This window comes from Pelophylax lessonae (genome assembly GCF_965119305.1).
Source record: "Pelophylax lessonae genome assembly, chromosome: 8".
Classification (NCBI taxonomy): Eukaryota; Metazoa; Chordata; class Amphibia; order Anura; family Ranidae; genus Pelophylax; species Pelophylax lessonae.
In genome coordinates, this window is record NC_138775.1 from 256,039,388 (window position 1) to 256,065,727 (window position 26,340).

Sequence of the window (26,340 nt, forward strand, 5' to 3'; positions counted from 1 at the left end):
GAAATCTTAGAAGAAAACCTGTTAGAATCTGCAAAAGACTTGAGACTAGGGCGGAGGTTCACCTTCCGGCAAGACAACGACCCTAAACATACAGCCAGAGCTACAATGGAATTGTTTAGATCAAAGGATGTTCATGTGTTAGAATGTCCCAGACCTAAATATGATTGAGAATCTGTGGCAAGATTTGAACATTTCTGTTCCTAGATGCTCTTCATCCAATCTGACAAAGCTTGAGCTATTTTGCAAAGAATAGTGGGCAAAAATGTCTTTCTCTAGATGTGCAAAGCTGGTAGAGACATCCCCAAAAAAGACATGCAGCTGTAATTGCAGCGAAAGGTGGTTCTACAAAGTATTGACTCAGGGTGGCTGAATACAAATGTAAGCCACACTTTTCAGATATTTATTTGTAAAAATGATGAAAACCATTTATCATTTTCCTTCTACTTCACAACTTGGTGCCACTTTATGTCGGTCTATCACATAAAATCCCAAAAAAATATATTTACGTTCCCAAAGTGTGCATGGAGTGTTCTGAAAACCTTCCAAAACCAACTGATGGATACGCTGTCCAGTCTGGAGTTTGCAGGTGGCCAGAAGCAGGGGCGTAACTACAGGGGTTGCAGGGGTTGCAATTGCAACCAGGCCCCATGCTCCAGGGGGCCCGTGCGGCTTCCCTGTACACCTGGATAGGAGGGGGGCCCAGGGCAGCATGTAGAGAAATCACTGTCCTCCCTTTTCCTCCTGTAGCTGCAGGAGGAAAATGGAGGAGATTGGTAACTCTGTATGCTGCCCCCGCCACTCCTCCTATCCAGTTCACTTGTGTTCTGCTATTTCTGGGCCCCTCTGTGCTCTCTTGGTCCCCCCCCCTACTGTGCTGCCCCCCACCCCTTCCCTCTCCTGCCGGGTGCTGCAGGGGATTTGTCACAATAGAAAACCAGGAAGGGTCGGTAAATATGTAATTTACCAGCTTCTTCTTTTTCTGAATGGACAGAGTCATAGTCAGTGACATTGTAAAAAAAATAACATAAAATGATAAAAAATAGTACAATTAAAATACCAAAAAAAAAACTACTGACACCAGTGGGTGAACTTCTAGGATCCCAAAGGTTACAGTTGCGACTGGGTCCTGGCATTCCACCACCGTGGGCAGACCCCAAGATGGCAGGAAGGGGACCCACTGCAGAATTTGTGAAAGGGTCCTGCAACAAGAGTAAAGGGCCCCAGGATCAGTGGGAAGAGCCCCAGGCTTGAAGGGAAGGGCCCCGGCCAGAGGTCTGGGGGGGGGGGCCTTAATGGTTTCTTGCACCGGGGCCCTGAAGGTTCTAGTTACGCCTCTGGCCAGAAGATAGTGAACAAGATTACTGAACAATGTAATTTATCCTCCTTCTCCTATGATAAGCTTCTCTCCAAGTAGCCATGTAGGACCCTCTCCTTGTACACAAAGGTGCTCCTGGAGGGGCTCTGATAAGTGAGGAACAAAATAAGATGACCACATGTAGAGACACTTCACCGTCTTCTGCTCTCCTGTTGATAAATGGATGACTGGATTCCTCAGCCTCTTTGACAAATGTCAGTTATACTCTTTCTCTTGTGATAAACCTTTCTCCACTTAGCCATGTATTCCCCTCTCCTTGTACAGGAAGGTCTTCCTGGGGGCTCTGCAAAGTAAGATAGAAAATAAGACCACATGTAGAGATGTTTCACCAGTTTCTGCTCTCCTGTTGATAAATAGACAGTTGATGAAAAAGAAGATGAATTAATGTCAAGATTGCATTGTACAGCATGTTTCCTATTATACCAGCTGTCATAAAACATTCTATGGAAGTGAGTGCTCAGGGTGTGATAATGCAATTAAAGAGAGAGACCTTTGTGAGAAAGATGGGCCTGCAAGCAGTACCCACCTGAATCTAAAAGACAGCTAACAACTCATGCTACAAGTAAGTAAACCTTGTCAGCTGTTGTTGAGAAGGAGATCCCCAAGGAAATAATGTGAGGCAAAGGATGTTGCTGCATCAGTGATAACGGCAGAGACTCACAGAACTATGTGCACGTGGGGTAACACCTGCACGGGGCATGCTTATCAATGCCTGGGACCAGGCGGAGACTGCGGTCAAGTAAAGAATCTAACGTTAGGGCAGTTCCCCGACTTATATATGAGCTTTCACTGTATACAGTAATAATGCAGTGTTCCTCTGAAAATGATTCGACCCATGGTCACTACACACATTAACCACTTGCCGACCGCCCACAGTATATTTACTGCGGCAGTCAGTCCCATACAGGCAAAGTGACGTAGTACTACGTCGCTAGCCTGAGAGCCTCTAGAGGGTGAGCACGCACCGCTGGAGGCGCGCTCCCGCCCCCACTTGTTCTCTAACATGTCCGCGGGTGTCATCTCCCGGTGGAGAGGGAGAAAGGCAGGCGGCTGATGTAAACAAAGCCGCCTGTCATTCTCCCTGATGTAAGAACAGAGATCATACGATCCTGCTATGTAGGATCGTATGTCTCTGTGGTTACATCACTAGCCACACCCCTTTACAGTTAGAAGCACGCCCCTAGGGACACACTTAACCCCTGCACTAATAAAGGTAACCTCTTCCCTGCCAGTGTCATTTTTACAGAAACAGTGCATATGTATAGCACTGATTACTGTAGTAATGTCACTGGTACCCCCAAAAGTGTCAAAAATGTCAGTCAAGGGTCCGATCTGTCCTCCGCAATGTCGCAGTCCCCCCAAAAAAATCGCAGATATTACTCGTTAAAAAAAAAAAACAATAAAAATGACAAAAATCTTTCCCTTAGTTAGTAAATGCAATAACTTTTGCGCAAACCAATCAAAATACGCTTATTGATTTTTTTTACCAAACATATGTAGCAGAAAACAAATTGGCCTAAAATGTTAAAAAATTTTGATTTCTACATCTTTTTCTTGGGAATTTCATATAAAAATATGTGAAAAATATTGTTATTTTTTCAAAATTGTCGCTTTTTTTTGTTTGTAGCGCAAAAAGTAAAAATCACACAGGTGATCAAATATCACCAAAAGAAAGCTCTGTTTATGGGAAAAAAAGGACGTCAATTTCATTTGGGTACAGTGTTGCACGACCGCACAATTGTCGGTTAAATTCACGTAGTGCCGAATCGCAAAATAGGGCCTGGTCAGGAAGGGGGTAAAATCTTCCGGGGCTTAAGTGGTTAACATGCTGAGCCTACGTCTACTCCACCAGTCCAGCTTACCTCTGTTTCCTCACTCCCAGTAACAGAATGGGGTTCTGCGAAGCACCTAGTGCAGACCTCATGCATGCTCTAACCTAACTTCTTCTTTCCCATATCACGTGGCCAGGCTATAGATCATGGTAATGCTAGTCTGCTCCTGGTTACCATGGGAAATGGACTGCTGGGAAGGGAACCAGAACATTGACCCCCTCGCTACTGGAGGACCTGTCACCTTACTAGGTACCACACCTAACGACTGGTTGCTTGTAGCGTGTTCCTTCATTTGGTTGCCCATAGCAACACTTCTCTTTCTTGTCTTGCAGAGTTAACCTTTTGTAGTAGTGTTACTCATACCACATAGGTCAATTACAGACCCAGTTTCTTTGCAATATTCCAGAACCGGCATGCACCCCTTTGAATAATGTCAGTCTAGGCCCATAACGGATAAGTTTACTTTTACAGTAGAAAAGCTGCATGCCAATACAATATGAACAACATTCTGCTCCTAACTGTAACTGAAATAGCATAGTGTCCCAGGCTTATCTCTGCGAGGTGAGAGTCCATATAGGCATTGTCCATGACCTGGATGCTGTCCCTGGCTCCCAATTTCTTTATCGCTGTCCTAGCATTCACAGGTGGGTCTCCATACCCTCTTCACTACGTTCTCCACTCTGACTCCCGCCTCTCTCCCTTCCACTCCTGGTCCTAGCAGTCCACCTCTTTTATATCAATCAAGCTTTGAAAATTAAACCTAGAAGCTGATTGGTTTTGACGCCGATCTGCACCAGATTTTACATGCTCCAGTTTTAGTAAATCTCCCTCTTTGTGTCTTTAATGGATGGACAGCCTTGTTAGAGAAGGAATAGTAGTAATCGGTTTGTAAATTATATGAAGGAATGTCCTGTAGTTTATTTAATTAATTACCTCCTCAGGACACCAATGCCTGGTAAATGGAAGGAGACTCATGTTGAAAGGTAAGTATATGAGGGCTGTTACCATTACTTTTAGCTAGAGAGCAGAGACACAAAAGTTCAAAAGTAGGATTATGTTCATTTGAGGGACACTTGTGGGACATTCACATTCAAGGCCTTGCCCTTTGACTAAAAATGATTGAGCGTCAGTGTTGGGGTAGTTACTCAAAAAATGTAATTAGTTACTAGTTACTTCTGTAAATTGTAATGAGATTACTTTACTAGTTACTGCATTTGAAAAGTAACTTCACTACTTATTACTTTACTCTCCTCTTTCTTAATTGACCGTGTAGAAGAAGATACATGACACACTTTCTGCATAGAGTTTATTGTATAAACACAGGCTTTGGGAAACATGAGAACAAAACCTGAAAAAACAGAATAAAACATAAAGTGCAACAAAAAGTCATAAACTTCATCCCTCTCTATTCTTCGAAATAACGATTGTATCGCACGGCTTGGGTAACGCAGGAAAGTGCGTTCCTATAGCCTAGTAAAGTAGTGTAGTTACCAATATTAGTATTGTAACTAGTTACATTACTTAGTTACCAAAAAAAGTAATGTAGTTACTGTAATCAGTTACTTTGTAACTAGTTACCCCCAACACTGTTGAGCGTCTATTCATTTTACAAAGACATAACATCCTAATACTGACAAATGGTACAGAAGATAGTTGACCCTAGGAATGCAACACTAAAAAACAAGAATTCAAACCACCAAGCAAAATATGGGGGCTACCATTTCTCACCTTCATATAATTGGAGAAAACCAATTTCCTGGCACTTGTAAAGTAGAAGTGAAATAAGAACTCTGGTTCTGTATGCTTGTTCCAGTTCATGAGAGCTCACGAGTATTGAGGCCACTACATCCACATGAAGGCCAGGCAATCAGTAATTTCAGGATGACTCCTTAGTAATATTTGTCACAGTACATGTTTGTTTTAAATGGCTCTGCTCAATAAATAAACTTTTTTAAGATGCTTCTGACTCCTGCATTTAGGAACCGAAACAGGTCCCACCCATGCAGTTAATCCATTTAAACCAAAATCTTAGCTGTCTCATTTTATGCATAGCACCACCTTAAAGAGGTTTTAAACCCATGAAACTTTTTTTTTTTTGCAACCTGAAAGACAAACACATAATGAGCTAGTATGCTAGCTCGTTATGAAATACTTACCTTAGAACGAGCCCCCGACCGTGCCGCCCGCTTACCTGTATGACAGGTGACATGTCCAGTCGCCCGTCTTCCGGGATTGCGGCATCCGGGCATCTGATTGGCCGGAGCCGCGGTGACGTCACTCCCGCGCACGCGCACGGGAGCCGACGGTCACGGCACGGGACTCTGAAGGAACGGCACCAGTGGCCGTTCCCTCAGAGCGCATGGGCCAGTGACGTCACTGGCTGCATGTAAGGTAAATATCTCCTAAACGGTGCAAGTTTAGGAGATATTTACAGTACCTATAGGTAAGCCTTAATATAGGCTTACCTATAGGTACAAGTTGCAGAGGAGGGTTTACTTCCTCTTTAAGATAAACTCCAGTATTGCAGCCAAATAAATAGATTACAATATAACTCTTTTTTTTTTTTTCTCAAACCTTAGTTGCAGGAAATATAAAAAAAAGAGCTCAAGAATCTGCTGCTTAGATGTGATACAAGGAGAGAGATGGGGATTTTTTTTTTTTAAGTTGGAGAACCATCTTTGATCTGGAATATAGCAAATCAACATTCTGCATTAAGAACAGATGTTGTATTTAAAACCACTTTGAAAAATACAGCGTGACAGTGTGAACGTCTTTAAAAAAATATATAATAAACTTGATGAGCTGACGTTCCTTTTATAAGCTGTGTAAATGAACAATGTGACAACTTCATTTGAGAAAAGCGGTGTATTTCTGCAGCACAGGTCAAGTGTGCAAAGGTTTAATGAATTCTAAAATGCTGTAATTTTAATTAGCATTCAGCAGATAACGACCCACGATCTTAAATATGTTCATGCTGCCTGTTTCCATAAGGAAAGAAAAGTCTTTTGAGCGAAAAAAAAAAAAAAAAAAAGAAGAAAAAAAAAACATTTTCAATTAATTCTAAGCATTTCAGGAGATAATTGTACAGACATGAATTTAATATGGTCAAATAATTAAGCACAGAAAATAGATCAATAAAAATCAAGATGCACTCCCACGTGAGCAAATTAAGGAAATATACTGTACCTTCAATCAAACATTATCCTTGGAATAAAAGCCTTTCGGGATCGTGCGCTTGAGAGTGTCAGGGGAACGGATAATGGATTGAGAATGCTTAAGAAAAAAAAACTGCTTTACATTAAAAAGGCGAATGGAAAGATAGGAAAATAGTTTTAGACAGTGGAAAATTATAAAAATGTGTACAACAGAAGGCAGAAAACAAGATTGGCCAGTATTTCCTCTCGATATTTAATAGTGGAATTTCCGAAAGCTCAACGTCTCCCGCTAGGTCAAGCGGGGGTCGGCTTTGCAGGCATAGATGTTAGAGGGTGATGTGGATTATATACAGAGGTGAGACCCTTTCAAGTGAGTGGCACGTTTAAGGCGATGAAGCTTGCTGTTGTAGCTACTGGGAAATCTTATTCAATATTGTCTGATGCAACGACATAGCTGGCAGAGAACAAAGAGAGGGCTGTTTGCGTTTGCCTTTTAATGGGAAAAAAAAGATAGAACATGTAACCGATATATATATTTTTATGGTTTATTAAGAAATTCAAATTTATATTTTTGAAGAAAGCCCTTGTTGGAGTAGGGTCACTCTGCTTGGCTTCCGAAATTCAGAGCAGAAGATCCTATGGGCTGCTAATGCTGGAAAGTGTTAAGAAGCCTTCTCTAAAACCCAACAACTGTCTACCACTTACAGCTGTTAGCCTTTTAAAGATACCCTGCCACCTTCCAGGCTAATGAAAGGAGTATTAAACCATTTTTCTTTTTAAGTTGAGCACAGTAAACTAAACACCCTCAGTAAATTACTTGTTAAAATTCTTACCCCAGAAGTTTGGGGCAGTTGGGCAGAGATATTTGTGCTGGAGAGGAGATTTTTTCTAAAAGTCAGGTAAGTTTGCTGACTGGAGTGGGTGGGGTTTTCTTAGGAGGTGGGTATTTTTGCTGACAGGGTGAAGGATGAGGGATTTTTCTTCAGGAGAAGATGCTTGCGTGGGAGGGGGATTTTTGTTTGGGGAGGTAAGGAAGGAGGTTTTGTTAGGGGGTGGGGGATTTGTCCTTGGGGGGAGGAATACATACTCCTGCCCACTGAATTTTGTACATTGTATTCTCCTACCCCCTGTACTCTGTAGATGACATACTTCTGCCCCCTGTACTCTGTACATTACATACTCCTGACCCCTGTATTTTGCACATTACATACTCCCAATCTATGTACTCTGTATATAACATTCCCCAGACTCCTGTACTCTGTACACCACACACTTTTGATCCCTATACTCTTTATCTTGCATATTCATGACCCCTGTACTCTGCACATTACATACTCCTGATCTATGTACTCTGTACCTGACATTCTCCTGACTCCTGTACTCTGTACATTACACAATTTTGACCCCTGCACTCTGTATATTACATACTCATGACCCCTGTACTCTGTAAGTTACATACTCCTGGCCCCTGTACTCTGCACATTTCATACATCTGGCCCCTGTACTCTGTACATTACATACTCCTGATCCCTGTGCTCTGTACATAACGTTCTTCTGACTCCTGTATTCAGTACATTACAGACTTTTGACCCGTGTACTCTGTATATTACTTACTCCTGACCCTTTTATTCTGTACATTACTGCAGATCCCTGCACTTTGTATGTTACACTTTGTGTATAATATACTCCTGCCCACCACAGTCTGAGATTGATTTACTAAAACCGAAGAGTGGAAAATCTGGTGCAGATGTGCATGGTAGCAAATCAGCTTCTAACTTCAGCTTGTTGAATAAAGCTTTGGAAGCGGATTGGTTTTTATTTAGAGCACTCTCGTGTTTTAGTAAATCAACCCTTCTGTATGTTTCACACTTCTGACCTCTGCTGTATGTTACATTCTCCTGACCCCCTGTATACTGTACTTTACATAACCTTAATGCCGGGACTTTATACAGTTATATACATATATAGTTATTAAGTAAACTTGTCCGCAAAGACACAACCAGTGCCATACTGAAACATTCAGAAATGTATTCTGATCTACCACCTTTAGTTTGGCTTTTATTAGAGGTAGTATGGTCTTAGGCCATGGCCTGCTCCATACATTAATTTCAGGGAGACCTGCTTGGTTGAATGAAAAAAATGCTGGTAGTGTGTACCAGGCTTTAGGCTCTGTGATGTTTTTTTTTTTTCCAAAACTTTTTATTGGTTTTTGAAATGATACATAATAAACACAACAGGTGAAAAAGACTGTAACATATATAAACTTCATTCACATCAACAGTCTACGAGATATGCAATAAACCAGACGGTAGGAAACATAGCAACTGTACACCGTAAGGAAGAGTAAGGCTGACTGGAGAGTCTAACAGGAGAATAGATCGTCATCCTATAGGCAGTGAAGAAGGGGTATACGGAAGCGGGATATGAGAGCTGTAGTCTCGTGTCGGCGATGTCCCCTAGACCCCCGACACCCCCTATAGGGAACATGCTGTGTCAGGGGAGAGGGGACAAACACCAATGTAAGCGAGTCCCAGCAATGAGTATGGCAAGGAAGGGATACGTGGCGACATAGATCGTAAATGAAATGATCAACAAAATACAGGCGGGGGGGGGTCAATGGGAGGTGAGTTGTGATAGGGAGAGGGGGGATGGAGAAAGCGGGGGAGGGTAGGGGGGAGGGGAGTGGGGGAGGAAGGTGGGAAGGGGAGGGACGGACTAGGATGCAGGGTGGGAAGGGGAGACAAGGGGTGGTTCCCTGGGGATAAGATAGATGGAGTATATTCAGCTGTGGTGACTAATACAAATGTGGAGGAATGAAAAGGTTAAGTGTTCAGCGTTTAAAATTCGGGTAAAGTCCGAAAGTGTATCCAGGATGCCCAAGTTATGTAATGTTTGTGGTTGGAGTCCCTGGCCTGGGCAACCAGGTCCTCCATCTCGGCAACCCGCTGTACCCTCCGGAGCCATTCTGCTATGGTAGGGGGGATGTGGACAAACAGTGACATGGAATGCACATTTTAGCCGCGTTAATAAGGTGCAGGGTCAGAGATTTATTATAGTTGGCAAATGAGAGTGAGGTATGGTGCAAGAGATATTGTGCTGGGGTAAAGTCTGGTGTGAAGGTAGTAATACGAGAGATCAAGGAGTGCACCTCCTGCCAGAATGGCTGGATGATGGGGCAGTCCCACCAGATATGTAGCAAAGAACCCTTGTGCTTACAACATCTCCAACAGGTGGGAGAATTGGTTGCCGAGAACTTGTGTAATAGTTTGGGTGTTCTGTACCACTTGGAGTATATTTTAAAACCTGTTTCTTGTGCCAGCACATTCAGGGATCCCTTATGGATATGGTGGTAAATGTTTGACCAATCATCTCCAGAGAGATGCAATCCCAACTCCCCCTCCCATCTGGACCTGAGTGCGTCTGTTGGTTTGTGGGCTGTCGGGAATAGCATAGAATACAGGACCGAAATCAAGTGGCGATGCGGACCTGGGCTATCGATGAGCCTTTCAAAAGGGGTAAGGGGCCTCAACCAATCTGCCGTGGCTTGAGTGTTGGTCAAAAAGTGACGAATTTGTAGGAAATGATAGAAGGGTATGTTGGTCGTCGGGTATTTGAGGCGTAAGTCTCGGTAGGAGAGCATACGAGATCCGTTGAAAAAGTGGGAGGCTCTGAAAGGGGAGTCCGGAGTAGGCTCTGTGATGTTATCAGTGGACGTAATACATGTAAATTGTCCTGGGTGGATATGAGCCATTTTGTATGAAGCAGTAATGACAGAACATGTGCTTTAGAGATCAAGCAAATGACCCAGTAGAAACTCTGTGGTGAATTTTAGGGGGATCTGCTTTTTACCATTTTTGTAACAAGAGTCCTTTAAAAGATTACTCTACTTTTGTGGAAAACAATATAGCAAATAATAAAAGCTTATACAATTGCTACAGAAGCCATATTGTAATTTAATGTTATTAAACTTACCTTTACTTTTCAATCTGCAGCCTGTTCTCCAGTTCTTTAAAAATCAATACAACATGGCTACCTGAGGATGTCCTGTACACTGTTGGTGTACACATTGCTCCCAGAAATGTAATTTCCACTGATTTCCCCCAGAAGTCTGCTCTAAAGTCAGATTTTAGGTATTCCCTGCAAGAGAAATTTTAATTGTGGTGGAACACTCCACAACGGTTTAATACCTATAAAGCTGGTCTTAGATGATACAAGCTTCTTTCCTGGGGGATGGGGGTGGGGGGGGGGGGCGATTAGCCTTCCCTGCTGGGAGAACACAGCGATTACTGCTAGCGGCTATAGCCACTGGCAATAATCACATCCTGAAAATCCGACATGTTGTACCCAAGTCAATCAATGGATCGACTTGGGTACAATCAGTCTGCCTGTACAGGGTTTGAATCCTGGCCGGTTCAGCAGGGATTCATCTATGACTGGCTTTAAAGGAGGCAGACACTGCAGCTATTCTTATCAGAACACCAGTTCACAAGGTCAGGTCAGTTGTGGTGGAACACAACCATGGGTTGCAGGAAAGAAAATTGCTTGATTCCCCCATCAACACAGTCAGTGTTGGTAGGGGAATCTCTCCCGTGGAGCTATTGTGTTCCCCGGTGGGGGGGTGCAGGGAGCTATCCCTGCTGGGAGAACAAAATGATTATTGCTAGAAGCTTTAGCCACTGGCAATAATCACATCCTAAAAATCCAACATGCTGGTTGTACCCAAGTCGATTGGTGGATCGACTTGGGTACAATCAATCTGCCCATGCATGGTTTTAATCTCGGCCAGTCCCTGCTGAATCGGTCGAAATATATCTATGGCCGACTTTAAGGGGATTGTAAAGGCAGAAGGGTTTTTTTATCTCAATGCATTCTATTCAGCCCCCCTAATACTTACCTCAGCCCATCTTTATCCAGCGATGTTGCAGAAGTATTTCAGCTGCCCAGGGCTCCCCTCCTCATTGGCTGAGACAGCAGTGCAGAGCAATTAGCTCCCACTGTTGTCAATCAAAGTCAGTCAGCCAAACAGGAGAGAGAGGGGCGGGCCGAGTTATGGCTCCATGTCTGAATGGATACAGGGAGCTCTGACTTAGCTCGGGTGCCCCCATAGCAAGCTGCTTTCCCTTGGGACACTCAACAGGAGGGACGGGCCAGGAGCCTAAGAGGAGGAGGATCTGGGCTGCCCTGTGCAAAACCAACAACACAGAGCAGGTAAGTAAAACATGTTTGTTATTAAAAAAAAAAAAAACAAGACTTTACAATTTCATTAAGGGATGCAGACACTGCAGCTGTTCCTTTCAGAACACTGAGAGTGCATCAGGTCATTATAAGGAACCAGATCATCTCATCCTAAATCAGTCAGCAAAGGACATGGTGAAAAAAAACAGAAGAGGAGAATAAATTAGAATCCTGCAGCAGCATTTGTTAAAACCCTTGCAATGTACATTGATCACCCAGAGGGGATTGTTTTTTCCGTGACAAAAGTGTTGCACTTTAAATACAGAGAATGTCAGTTACTGAAGTGCACAATTTGACTCTACTGCCAATGGAAGCACAAAAAATAAAGGTGCTAATGGTTTGTTTTCACTCATCTCAATGATGACCTGCATTCTAGTTACCCTGAGGTTATGCTTTCATTTATAAAATGTCTTGAAATCCTTTTTTTGTTACCCAATTAAGTGATAATCTAAGTCATAGTTTGTCTTACTATTTATTGTTATTATACCTTGGGATATAAAAAGCATGATATTTTCCTGCAAATAAATATGATATATTCTATAAAAGTGCGCTAATTGTGAAAGTAAGCTCTTTGAGATATTTATAATTCTCTAATTGCCATCAGTGTTAGAGGTCATGCATAAAGCAGTTTAACAACGGTCCAAATGGTATAGAAAATATCACACTGTGCCTTATTATGCCGTGTAAATGTATTAATTTTGTAATTTAATATTTATTGTCATCTGTTGTCATGCAGATCTTTAACGATTTACTTGCCTCAATAAATCCTTGTTATCTGTTTAATTAGATCTACATTATAGATACAGATGAGCTGTCTGATTTGGTAAATTTGCATGACTTGAATTAAATTGAGAATTTGTGACGGTTTGCAGTGTGATTTAGTACAGAAAGTAGAGCAGACCTGTCATACGATGAAGGAAAAACAAAGTTTGTAAATGAGATTTCAACAGCCGGCATTTAATTCAGCTTACCTTATGGTTCATTGAATGATAATGAATAGCTGGGGAAAAATGGAATGTAAAATGTGTAGTTGGTAAGAGACGTAAAATACTGTTTTTTTTTGCTTTGTTTTTTAGGGTGTTACAAACACATTAAAAGCAAACCTGTAGTATTCATTTCTATGCTGCCACTGTGATCCAGCTGCAAGCACTTCCACTTGTGTTATGTTCTTGTGTGCCCTCTAACACAACCCATTATTGATCAGGGAGGCATTATTATCTGTCAGGTAGGAAGGCATGAGATGTGGAACAGGGCTTTATAGAAGTCTCAAGCTTTGGGACAGCTGTTAGTAGCTTTTAGTTTTAAATTGGGCGAGTCTTTTCTGGCCTTCCTGTTCTTAAGCCTCGTACACATGTGTCGAAATTCGGCTGGGAATTTTCGTCCGACGACCGATCTGCCAATTTTCGGCGTGTTAGTATGATGCTTCCGACAACCGACTCCGACTTTTCGGCCGAAAAAATTCTGGTGTGCAGGCTATAAAATTTTTGTCCTCCGTCAAAACACGTCTGATTTTCGTGCAGTCAGTACAGATTTCGACAGGGAAAAATCTTATGAGCAAGACTGGGCATGCTCAGAGAAGAAAGAACACAAAGAAAGCAATCCAACACATGACATCACTTCTGAAGTAGAATTTGGTCGTGCGGGAAAATTCGTGTGCAGTCTAGACACATTCCAACCAACAAAACACAACTCTGGACAAAAGACGGACGACCGGTCGGCGGAAATTCGGTGCGTGTGTACTAGGCTTTAAGCAGTTGGCACGTTGAAGGTCTTTTCTTTATCTAATTCTTAGTGGATGTCAACAACAAGCAGCCACTTTCTTTCAAAGTAGCCCTAGAGAAATTCCCTTCTTTATCTAATTTCTCTTTTTACAAATCAAATTGTATATTGCCTCTCTTTTTAGAAAATTTTCTAAATATTTTGAAAATTTTCTAAGAAGGCTTGGGGAAATTCTTTCGATATACTTTTAGGATATCCCAACCCAGGAGAAAAAACAAGTTCCATTCTATACAATTTTTGCAGGGAGCAACTGGACTACTCCTCTTCAACGGATGGTCTTAACAAAAGGACCAATAATTTCCCCCAGCTTTTGGTTGATGCTCTACTAAAAAGCCATATTATACCCTAAAATGATGCTTTGGCTGTTCTATCACTCTTTTATATCTCTGCATCGTTCCTATTATATGGGCCTAAGCATTTCCTCTGGACAAATAGATGTGGACCTGCTCCATGCTTTTTGGTCGTGTCTAAGGCTCGGTTTCCACTAGTGCGGCTACAAAGTCATGCTACTTCTAGCACAACTTCGTAACGAAAGTAAACTGCGGCTTCAGTGAGACTTGTACCTCATATATAGAGGGAAGTCGCGCTCAAAAGTAGTGCACGATCTACTTTTGAAGTCGCCGCAACTGAAGCCGAGGCAGTGGAAATGGGCCCCATTGAAAACAATGGCTTTTGACTTGCTGTGCGACTTGACATGTGTCAAGTCGCACCGCAAGTCGCACTAGTGGAAACCGGGCCTAAGTATTAAACATTTCTGGAACTCCAGAGTGAATTATGCTACCACATACCTAGTAAACTATCTACCTCTAACTCCCGAATGTGCTCTTTTGTGCTTAAGCCTCGTACACACTATTTGTTTTTTTTCTCGTTTAACCCAGCGGGTTGAGCGAGAAAAAAAACTGACAGCTCAGGTTGGAGCTTCTGTACTAACTAACAATGTTAGTACAGTGATCTCCTATGTTGTGCTATTGTGTTCTGACAGGGGGATGGCCCTCCTGCCAGAACACTCCAGTCACTACTCTTAGCCATTGGCTGAGAGTGCTGATCAGGAGCTGTTTGGCAGACCTTTTTTGGTCATGACCCTTGGACAGAAGCTGGCCGAATGGCTGGCTTCTGTCAGACCGGCTGCTGTACACACGGGGCCGAATGTCAGCCGGTTTCTATTGGGCTTGCCAATGCCGCCCAACATTCGGCCAGTGTTTACTAACTAGGCTTAAATAAGTTTCCCAGGCATTACAATCTCAAGGGGCTGCAAGCAATTCTTACTATTATATCCCTTGAGGCTCAGAAAACTATTTTACATGGGTGGATATACCCAGAACCCCCTACTATCTCTTTACTCATAGCTAAATTGTCCTACATTTTCACATGGAATGGGTGGAGGCCTCCTTGCATAAGGAATTATTGGCTCCAAATGTCTTCAACATCTGGGAATCTTTCATTTAAACCTTGCCCATAGAAACTGAACAGTCTACAGTGCACTGCTTTCAATGTACTCAATGGTATCTGTTTGAACTCTTGAGCAGGGATCCTCCAATTGACATTCCCCATATGGAAGAAAAATATATTTCCAATATATTTAGGGAAATAAAATTTAGAAATATATTGAATATGGCCAAAATTATAGCATTTCAAATATATTTCCAATATATTTGGGGAAATTTTTTTAGAAATATAATGAATATGGCCAAAATTGTAGCATTTCAAATATATTTCCAATATATTTGGGGGGAAAAATTAGAAATATATTGAATATGGCCAAAATTGTAGCATTTCAAATATATTTCCAATATATTTGGGAAAAATAAAAAATGTTTTTTTTTTAAATATATTTTAAATATATTTTTCTTCCATGTGGGTCCACTCCCCTCTTAAATTAAATTACGATTTTTAATCCCCCTCTTTCCTTTGTATGCTATTTTCTAGTCGGACTGCAATTCACTCAAATGTTTCCTAATGTACACCACTAGACCCATAACTGTTAGGTTATACTAACTTAACATATACTAACTTAACTTATACTAACATAGTTTATATATTCTTTTTTGGTTTGACTTGTTGGTCAAATGTTGCGGCCATTGTTCTTGGTAATCGCATTAACAGGATAGAAAAAAATGTCTGAATCACTTTAACTAAGAATTACCTGCACATATCTGAACCAACTTTAATTTCCTCTTCTACACCTGAATACCAACAAAGTGCCAACATATATGGGTAGTATCAAGAGCTTGCCTGCTCTCTCCCATTTCTAGATTCCTATTAGCCCATCAACATGGTCAGCTGGCTCATTTTTGTTTTTAAACTATAGCTATTTACCTATTGAAGTGACCTATTAAGATGACTTCCCTTTATATGCCCACCATGGCTTTAACAAAGTAGAGCTTGAGGACCCACACGGCAGTATGACCAGCAGGTTGCAAGGATGTGAACTAAAGGGAACTGAAAATCTCTCCTCTAAAATCCTGTGGAGTATACATTTGCCAGACCCAGCTGTTTTCATCCTTTTCCTAACTGTTAGTAGTTCCCTGGGGAACAGCCGCCCAGGGAAAAGGCTGAGAGATGTTACTTGAATTAGCTAAAACACCATCTCATTTTTCAAGGAGAATGTGTGTGGCTGATGAATTTAATGAATCATTTGCCTGAAAATAAAATGATGCTGATGAATGTTTTGTCTCTGTACAATTGCTTAATGAGAATCTCACCTTGACATTTCCAGGGGACTTCTCAAAGGCATCATGATGATCACAAACGGGAAATGGAATTTAGAGAATCTTACCGTTCTAGCTTCATATCCAACTTTACTTGTCCTACTGTGCAGTGCCTTGATTGTTATCACTGTGGCTTCACCTCACTTGGTTCAATCTCCACCAAAGACATGGTCTTTATGAATTTTTATGTTTTGAGCATGGCTGTATTAGTTTTACTGATACTGGAAAACAAAGTGGAAGGTTAACTGGTTTTAACCTCCCTGGCGGTATGATTATGTCAGGAATTACATACCAAAAGCGGTACAATTCTTTTCATGGAAATTTGGCGTTATGTATTATAGGCCTACAATTCTTAGTAATTACTGACTTAAACCTGACCAAAATAAGACTCTAGTAGACATCCCAGATGTGATAAATTTGAAACACAAACGCATGAATTATAATCGAATCAATAATATTATTTTATTATTTAATATATAATATATATAATAAAATTATATTGATTAGATTATAATTCATGCATTATATATAGATATATGTGTGTGTGCATATATATATATATATATATACCGGTATATATATATATATATATGCATACAGTAATCCCCCGCTACATCGCGGTTCAGTTTTTGCGGTCCCGGTAATTCGCGTTTTTTTTGTAATGTTATTTTACTATATAAATCATTAAAAATTAAATATTTTTGTGTTTTCCATAGCTCTTGCTATGTCTCTTAGTATCTTTTATGTGTTTAAATGAGTTTCTATTGTTTTAAAAGTGTGTTTAAAGACCTTAACCACTTAAGCCCCGGAAGATTTTACCCCCATTCCGACCAGGGGGTATTTTGCGATTCGGCACTGCGTGAATTTAACGCACAATTGCGCGGTCGTGCGACGCTGTACCTAAACGAATTTGACGTCCTTTTTTTCCCACAAACAGAGCTTTCTTTTGGTGGTATTTGATCACCTGTGCGATTTTTTGATCACGCGCTATAAACAAAAAAAGAGCGTCAATTTTGCAAAAATAGCAATATTTTTCACATTTTTTTATATGAAATTCCCCCCAAAAAAAATGTAAAAATCAAAATTTTTAAAAATTTTCGGCCAATTTATTTTATGCTACCTATGTTTGGTAAAAAAAATCGCAAAAAGCGTATTTTGATTGGTTTGCGCAAAAGTTATCGCGTTTACTAACAAAGGGAAAGATTTTTGTCATTTTTGTTGTTTTTTTTTTAACGCATAATGGCGACGATCTGCGATTTTTTTTGCGGTACTGCGACATTGCGGCGGACAGATCGGACCCTTGACTGACATTTTTGACACTTTTGGGGTTACCAGTGACATTTCTACAGTAATCAGTGCTATACATATGCACTGTTACTGTAAAAATACACTGGTAGTGAAGGGGTTAACTTTATTTGGAAGGGAGGGGCTGTGTGTGTCCCTAGGGGCGTGGTTTCTACTGTGATTGGCTGTGGCTCTAGCTGTAAGGACACTGATCAACGGATCTACATACCAGATCCGTTTTATCAGTGTCTTTGCAGCGAGGAGAATGACAGGCAGTTTGTTTACACAAGCTGCCTGACATTCTCCCTCTCCCCCGCCGATCGCCGAGTGACCGGCGGACATCGGGTCCGCTGGTCACACGCGCGGGGGGGTCCGTGACCACGCGGGAGCGGGAGCGCGCCCCGGGGGGCGCGCGCTCGCTCCCTAGACCCTCACAAGCAAGCAACGTAGCCCTACGTTAGTTTGCCTGTGAGGGGCTGACCGCCGACGTAGATAGTCGTGCGGCGGTCGGCAAGTGGTTAAAATGCTTCTACACGTACAGTGACAGTAAAAAAACATGCCTACAATGCATTTTAATAGGGTTTTTCTATTTCGCGGAATTTCACTTTTCGCGGCTGGGTCCGGAACGTAACCCCCGCAATGGAGGGGGGTTTACTGTATATACATATATATATATATATATATATATATATATATATACAATATAAAATGTGTTTTGTGCAACGTTTTTTTTTTTTTGAATTTCCCTCCCTAGTTCCGCTCCCATGCAGCATTGCTGCTGCAGGGAACGGAACTAGGAAGTGATCAGACCGACGGAGGGACGGAGGAGCGGCGGGACTCTCGGCTGGCGATCTCAGCAATGAGAGATCATCGCTGGATCGCCAGGATAAGGTAAGAGAACACTGCTGCGCTCTCTGCAATCCACCCCGAGCGTGACTCGGGGTTACCGATCCTGATATGAAAAATCAACCCCGAGTCACGCTCGGGATTACCGCTAAGGAGGTTAAAGTGTGTGAATGTAGTAAGAAAAATACATAAAGTAATCCACTTGATGCAATTCACTGATAATCAGGACATATACACTCTCCGGTCACTTTATTTGGTACACCCGGTCAATTGATTGGTAACACAAGTTTCTAATCAGTCAATCACATGGCAGCAACTTAGAGCCGGTTCACACTAGCGCGACTTGTCAGCCTGACAAGTCGCGCTCCCTCGCGGTCCATTGAACGCTACAGGACCCGTTCTAATAGGAGCGACACAAGTCGCTCCGACTTAGAAAAAGGGTCCTGTACTACTTCGGGGTGACCTGGAGCGACTTGCATAGACTTCCATTATGTGAAGTCCTTGCAAGTCGCTCTGAAGTCGTGGTGCATGGGAATGCACAAGTCGCCCCCGAAGTAGTAAGGAGTTGTGTCGCCTCAGTGTGAACCGACTCTTAATGCATTTAGGGATCTAGACGTGGTAAAGATGACTTGCTAAAGCTCAGAACTGAGCATCAGAATGGGGAAGAAAGAGATTTAAGTGACTTTGAACATGGCATGGTTGTTGGTGCCAGATGGGCGGGTCTGAGTAATTTAAAAAACTGCCGATCTACTGGCATTCTTACGCACAATCATCTCTAGAGTTTACAGAGAATGGTCCTAAAAAGAGAAAATATCCAGTGAGTGGCAGTTGTGTGGATGGCAATGTCTTGTTGATGTCAGAGGTCAGAGGAGAATAGGCAGATAAGATGATCGGAAGGCAACTATAATATAATATAATAATATACTGTATTGTATCGACTTGTTACAACCAAGGTATGCAGAATACCATCTCTGAACGTACAACACATCGAACCTTGAAGCAGATATAGCAGCAGAAGACCACACTTGCCATTTTTTCAGCTAAGAACAGGAAACTGAGGCTACAATTCGCACAGGCTCACCAAAATTGTAAAATAGAAGATTGAAAAAATGTTGCCTGGTCTGATGAGTCTTGATTTCTGCTGCTACATTTAGATGGTAGGGTCAGAATTTAACATAAACAACATGAAAGCATGAATAATAATAATTAATACCTCATATAAAACTAGTAGATGAATGTATAATATACAATCAAACCATAAATAAAGTGCACAGTGTTAATAAATACCATTAAATATGTTGTAAACAATTTATCACTGTATGAAAATGCACCAGTGCTGATAAATGTGAAATCAAAAATATTTTTTTAGGATTTTTTTTAGGTATAAAATCTAAAATCTTTTTGATTTCACATTTATCAGCACTGGTGCATTTTCATACAGTGATAAATTGTTTACAACATATTTAATGGTATTTATTAACACTGTGCACTTTATTTATGGTTTGATTGTATATTATACATTCGTCTACTAGTTTTTTATGAGGTATTAGTTATTATTATTTTTGCAAGCACTGTTTTTCTTGACTATATTATATATCCGAGGTTTTTACTTGGTGAGTAGCTGCTGCAATATTCAATTTCACATTTAATACTTTTCACTTAGCGTGGGTTTAATTACACTTTTTATTAACATGAAAGCATGGATCCATCCTGCCTTGTATCAATGGGTCAGGCTGGTGCTGGTGGTGGTGTGGGGGATATTTTTTTGGCACACTTTGGGCCCCTTAGTACCAGTGGAGGCCGGTGTGTTAGGGGCGCAGGGGCACCGCCCTCCCCTATCCATGCGTCCGGCCCCCTAATCTGCATGCAGGGGCGCCGGACGCATGGAGCTCAATGGGGCATTTTTTTTTTTGCATCACCTGATTAGAGCCAGAGGCTCTAATAGGCTTCAGCAAAGGGTGGACCACCCATTGTGTGACAATAGCGAATGAAAATTCGCTATTGTCACACGGATCCTCCTCCTACCTGATACCTGATTGGCTGCAAGGCAAACCCCATGCCATTGCCGAGAAGGAGGCGGGAGCTGGAGGACTCGAGGAGACGCGCCGGGGGACTGAGGAGAAGGCGCCGCTGCTGATCCAGGTAAGTGCACTGGTCTCGGGGCCACACTGCATTGAAGGGGCACGCACGCTGGTCACTGCATTGAAGAGGGCACGCACACTGGTCACTGCATTGAAGGGGGCATGTACGCTGGTCACTGCATTGAAGGGGGCATGTACGCTGGTCACTGCATTGAAGGGGGCATGTACGCTGGTCTCTGCATTGAAGGGGGCATGTACGCTGGTCACTGCATTGAAAGGGGCATGTACGCTGGACACTGCATTGAAGGGGGCAAGTACGCTGGTCACTGCATTGAAGGGGGCATGTACGCTGGTCACTGCATTGAAGGGGGCATGTATGCTGGTCACTGCATTGAAGGGGGCACGCACGCTGGTTTCTGCATTGAAGGGGGCATGTACGCTGGTCACTGCATTGAAGGGGGCACGCACGCTGGTCACTGCATTGAAGGGGGCATGTACGCTGGTCACTGCATTGAAGGGGGCATGTACGCTGGTCACTGCATTGAAGGGGGCGCGCACGCTGGTCACTGCATTGAAGGGGGCATGTATGCTGGTCACTGCATTGAAGGGGGCATGCACGCTGGTTTCTGCATTGAAGGGGGCATGTACGCTGGTCACTGCATTGAAGGGGGCATGCACGCTGGTCACTGCATTGAAGGGGGCATGTACGCTGGTAACTGCATTGAAGGGGGCATGTATGCTGGTCACTGTGTATTGAAAGGGGGCACGCTGGTCACTGTGCATTGAAAGGGGGCACGCTGGTCACTGTGCATTGAAAGGGGGCATGCTGGTCACTGTGCATTGAAAGGGGGCACGCTGGTCTCTCTGCATTGAAAGGGGGCACGCTGGTCTCTCTGTATTGAAAGGGGGCACACTATACCTTAATTACTGAAGGCAATTTTCATACTTTTGCGATCCCCAAAGTCACGCAATTTTTTACAGCGTTTTTTGCCGCAAAGCAATGCCTATTACATTTTTCTGTTTGCGCCCTCCCAAAAAAATTTGAGCACCAGCCGCCACTGCTTAGTACCTATTGAGCATTGTTTAAACGCTAAGGCCTACCTATGGTAAGTATTGTTGCTGACCATGTCCATCCCTTTATGACTACAGTGTCCCCATCTTCTGATGGCTCCTTCCAGCAGGATAATACACCATGTCACAAAGCTCAAATCATCTCACCACCATGTCAATGAGTTCATTGCACTCCAATGGCCTCCATAGTCACCACATCTCATTCCAATAGAGCACCTTTGGGATGTAGTGGAAAGGGAGATTTGCATCATGGGTGTGCAGCTGACAAATCTTCTTCAACTGTGTGATATTATCATGTCAATATGAATCAAAATCTCTGAGGAATATTTCCAACATCTTGTAGAACCTATGCCATGAAGAATTAAGGCAGTTCTGAAGGCAAAAGGGAGTCCAACCTGGTACTAGCAAGGCGTACCTAATAAAGTGGCCGGTGAGTGTAGTTTGCAAGTTTGATTGACACTACTGATGTAAGCAAAACTGGGCAATCTACACTGAGCATATAATAAACAAATGCACAACCATTAATGAAAAATGCATGTCTAAACAACCAGAAAGTATTGAGATACAGACAAGTAAATCTCACCTTTCACCGTAAAAGTGGTCCTTGGTAGGATCTCTGGTGGAAACGGAACCCAAGACCCCAAACCTGCAAGGCAAGCATACTAACCACAGTGCCACCAAGCATTAAGTGACAAGTCAACCCCCTTACTAGTGAACGCAAAATAAGCCTTACAGGCAGCAGAGTGGCATAACTTGGAGACATGTCTCATAATTTGTCTGTTCAAATCACATCAGAGGCAAAGAGAACATGTGACCTGTGTATCCAGCCGCATGCAAGCAGCATACATGTCATCTCATATAATACATTACTGTCTCACTACATGAAGTGATACTGTATAATAAATGTGCTCCTGTGGAGAACGACAGTGTGACATTGTCTATAACATCGTACAAGTCAACTGGCATTCTCCATCTCTATAATGAGTAGTATAGACATGCAAACAAGTAAACTACTGTGTTATTATTTATACATTTCATCCTATGGACTCGCATTTCCAAAGGGTTTAATTAGTGGATGTCAGTGCAGGAGTAGCTGCTGTCACTACTGTTTTTCTGTATAATGTGTGCCAGTTAGTTGTGTTCTATGTATGAAGTGTAGTCAGTATGATATTCGGATGATATCTACAGCCTCCAGAACAGGGGTTTGTGATTGATCATCCCTCTATAAGGCATTGGCACAGACTAGGAATGCGCTGACAGTGTATTTACTGCTACAGAACAACTGTAAGAGTGATATAATTTTTCGTTAGCACCAAGAATGTGATGCTCGTAGGTTTATGACTTCTGTGGTTGAGCATCCCACCCCCCACACACACCTGTACTCTATCAGAGTCCACCATCAAGTAGATACAGGAGGAGTCCTTTGTAGTGCCTTAGCACATCCATCCCAGCAAGGAGTGTTGTCTCCAAGGGTTGGAGAGGCTGGATTCACCCCTTTTCTATGGATAGTGTAGGACCCACTGATAATGGGGTACTTTGACGCAGTGGTGGGCTTGAGCACGATATGGCCATATGGTGGGACTAAACCCCCGTTTTTATTTATGGATTGTCTCCATATTTAATAGTCATTTCTTTTGCATGGTTGCGCTATTCTTTTTTAATATACATGTTGCTTGGTCCATAGCTGCACCGGCTTTAGATATACATGTTCAGGGTTTGCTCCCCCAATTTTTTGCTTGTTTATAATGTATATTCTAGCTGTCCATTTTTTCTTTTTTTACTAATAAAGCATTCCCCTACATTGAATCACCCTCCTAATACTTAAAGTGACACTAAACTATATGCTTATTTTTCAAAAATATTCCATGCCCAACAGCTACTATATTGACATGCCATTGCTCAAGCTGATTGGGCGAAACATGTTGGTGGTCATGACACCGCGTCAGTGACGCTCTGACGTCACGGATGATGCAGCTTAGCACGTTTGCACATGCTCCATGCACCTTACGAGGACAGCGGGTTCCATCTTGGAAAAGGCACTGTGTGAAGGTAAGAAAGATCTGCTGCTCCAAGTGAGATGAGTGAAGCTGATGGAACATCCACATGAGTGCCAGTTCAGGCTCGCCTCCGTGAACAATGTCAAGATAAGAAGAAATGGTCGCACATCACTGGAGTTCCAAATGCCTTTTTTTGTGGTTTCCAAAGTGGCACGACAAAACACCATCCAGTCCAGGTAGACGTGTTTCACACAGTACAACTGTGCTTAATCATTGACCAATGATGAAGCACAGTTGTATTGTGTGAAACACGTCTACCTGGACTGGTTGGTGTTTTGTCGTGCCATTTTGGTAATCACAATAAAGGCATTTGGAACTCCAGCGATGTGCGGCGATTTCTTCTTATCATGGAAAAGGCACTAAGAGCTGATTTCACAGTGACTAGACCTGACAAATGGCTATGGCTTGATCTCCCAAGTGAGACCTGAGCAACCGATGCTGTTTCATCTTCACTCCTGTGAGTCCCATGTACGAGGGTGCCATCTCTCCTGGTCAATCCAGGAAACGGGTTATTCCACCATTTTTTTTTTTTTTAAACAGTTTTTATTGAATTTTAAGTGCATAACAGACAAATAAGTCAGCAACATTAGGTAAGTACAAAGTAGAAGCTTAAGAAAGGATCTAACAATTGACAACTAACCAGCAATAGAAAAGTATTATACAGTATTGACCTGAGATATAGACGGGCATTAGCTATATAACCTCAACCAGCCAAAGACCCTCGGGGCCTTAACCCCCAGTGTGGGGAAAGGAACCTGTAACAGACAAACTATATTATGTCTGAACAGAGGAGCGATTTAGTAGTGAAAAGGCTCCATGTAGGTCGGGGAAAGTGCAGACAGGTTGATTGTGGTATAACAGAACAGGTCCTAAAGTATTCCGATATCCCGTATGCGTGGCAACCAAGAACAGGAGAGAGGGAGTTGTCTGCATATTGGTAAACACAGTTCGGGTATGAAGTTTGGGCTGAGGGTGCGCGTCGTCCGGACCCGCCAGACGGCCCTTAGGCACCATGCATAAATGGGTGGGGCAAGGAGGCACTAGGGGGAGGTGGGTAAGAGGGGGAGGAAAGGAAAAAGGAGGGAAAAGAAAAAAAAAGAAAAAAAAAGGGGGGGGCGGAGGTAGCCTGGCCAAAAGCGGAAGTAATCCCCCACAAGGGAGATCTTGTCACATAATTGAGACAGACTTCAGGATTGATCCAAGGTGAAAAACTCTTATTGGCATAAGCGAGCGTATTCCGCTGTAGACGTGTAGTGAATCCAGCATGCCCACATTTTGTAAAATTTAGTAGGGGAATCTTTCGCAACGTGAATAAGTTCTTCAATTTCGGCTATTCCCTTGAGGCGTTTAAGCCACTGCTTAATTGAGGGGGACTGCATGGAATTCCAGAGTACTGGAATGCATTGCCTGGCCGCGTTTATCATGTGCACCGTGAGAGATTTGTTAGAGGGGAGTGGTGGAGAAAAAATTGAGCCGGAGTAAAGGCCAAATCATCCGTAGTTATTCCACCATTAACGATCTGGTGAATCAACCAGTCTGTTTACAGCGCTAGTGCTATCTATTTCCATCACACAAATTGTGAATATGTTGATGTCTACCAGGTCTCCTTGCTCCTATTATGCAACGTATGGCAACACCCTGTAACATCAAGGAGCTTTATTCCTGAGACTCTATTTGATGTCTATTGAATCCTATATTGGTATACTTACCCAGTCATACTAACTACTTTACTTTGAACTAATCAGAGAAACGTTTTTATTTCACAGCAAGTGAAGACATGTAGATCTGTCTGACTGTATACTGCTATCTTAATGCCATTTGAGTCCTAATATTGGTATACCTATCCAGTCTCGCTACCTACTCTACTTTGAACTAATCAGAGGGACTATCTTTTTTACATCAACGGGAAAATATGTAGATCTATCTGTTAACTATATATTGTCATTTCTTGAGCCGTATTTGGGAATCATAGTTTATTATTAGCAAATTATCTGCTCTATACTTCTTAATCCATCCTTCAATACTGGCAGGTCAGGTAGACAACCCTGGATATGTGTGATTTGTGTATGTAGGTGCAACGTGCAATGCAGCTACACCACCCAAGGCAACGTTGTCTTTTTCAAACACAACTAAGGTGAAGGTAGTGCTGAAGTTTTTTACCTAGTCTTTTGTATTATAACACATTTTTGAATAAAGATCCTGTTAATAAGCGGCATGGTCCTCTTGTAACCTCCTTTTGGGGTTCTCTATCCCTAACCAGTCTAAATTACCATATAATCTATTGTTTATCTTCCTTGCATGTGATTGGATTTTCCTAGCAAAGTGAAATCTTACCTCATTTACTAAGCTCTGGAGCAACTGCTTTGCAAACTGCACAGTCTATTTGCCTTTGGTGAACCAACCCCTATATGCCCCATAGCCTGCAGTACCTGGTTAAGTGGCTTGTATGAGGACTATTTGGCCCCATATAAGATGTGATTTCTTCTAAACATAGTATGCACAACTGGATGCTTATACTGCTGACCCCCATTCCTTCTTTTGAGCATTGGATCTCTAAGGAGGACTTATACCCTATATATTGTGTGGTTCACGTGTGTCATATTGTCCCCAGTGAGGTCCCTAGGAGGGTTGAGACAATGGTTGTCTTACTTTAAATGTAGGCTGATAATATGGTTGATTCACCTCATGTACTATATATAACTTAGTTGCTCCAGCTCTTGTGGAGGTTATGAAACGCGTTGAGGTTAATCCCAATCCTGCCCCTTTCCATCTAATGAATATAGGATGCTCCCTTTGCTTGCCCTTTTTCACACTGTTTCCTCTTTAACATTTGACCTCCCTCATTAACTCCTAAAATACCTAATCGATAAACCTTTCAATAACCTAACCCCTGCACAAGGCCCTAACATAAGTGGAC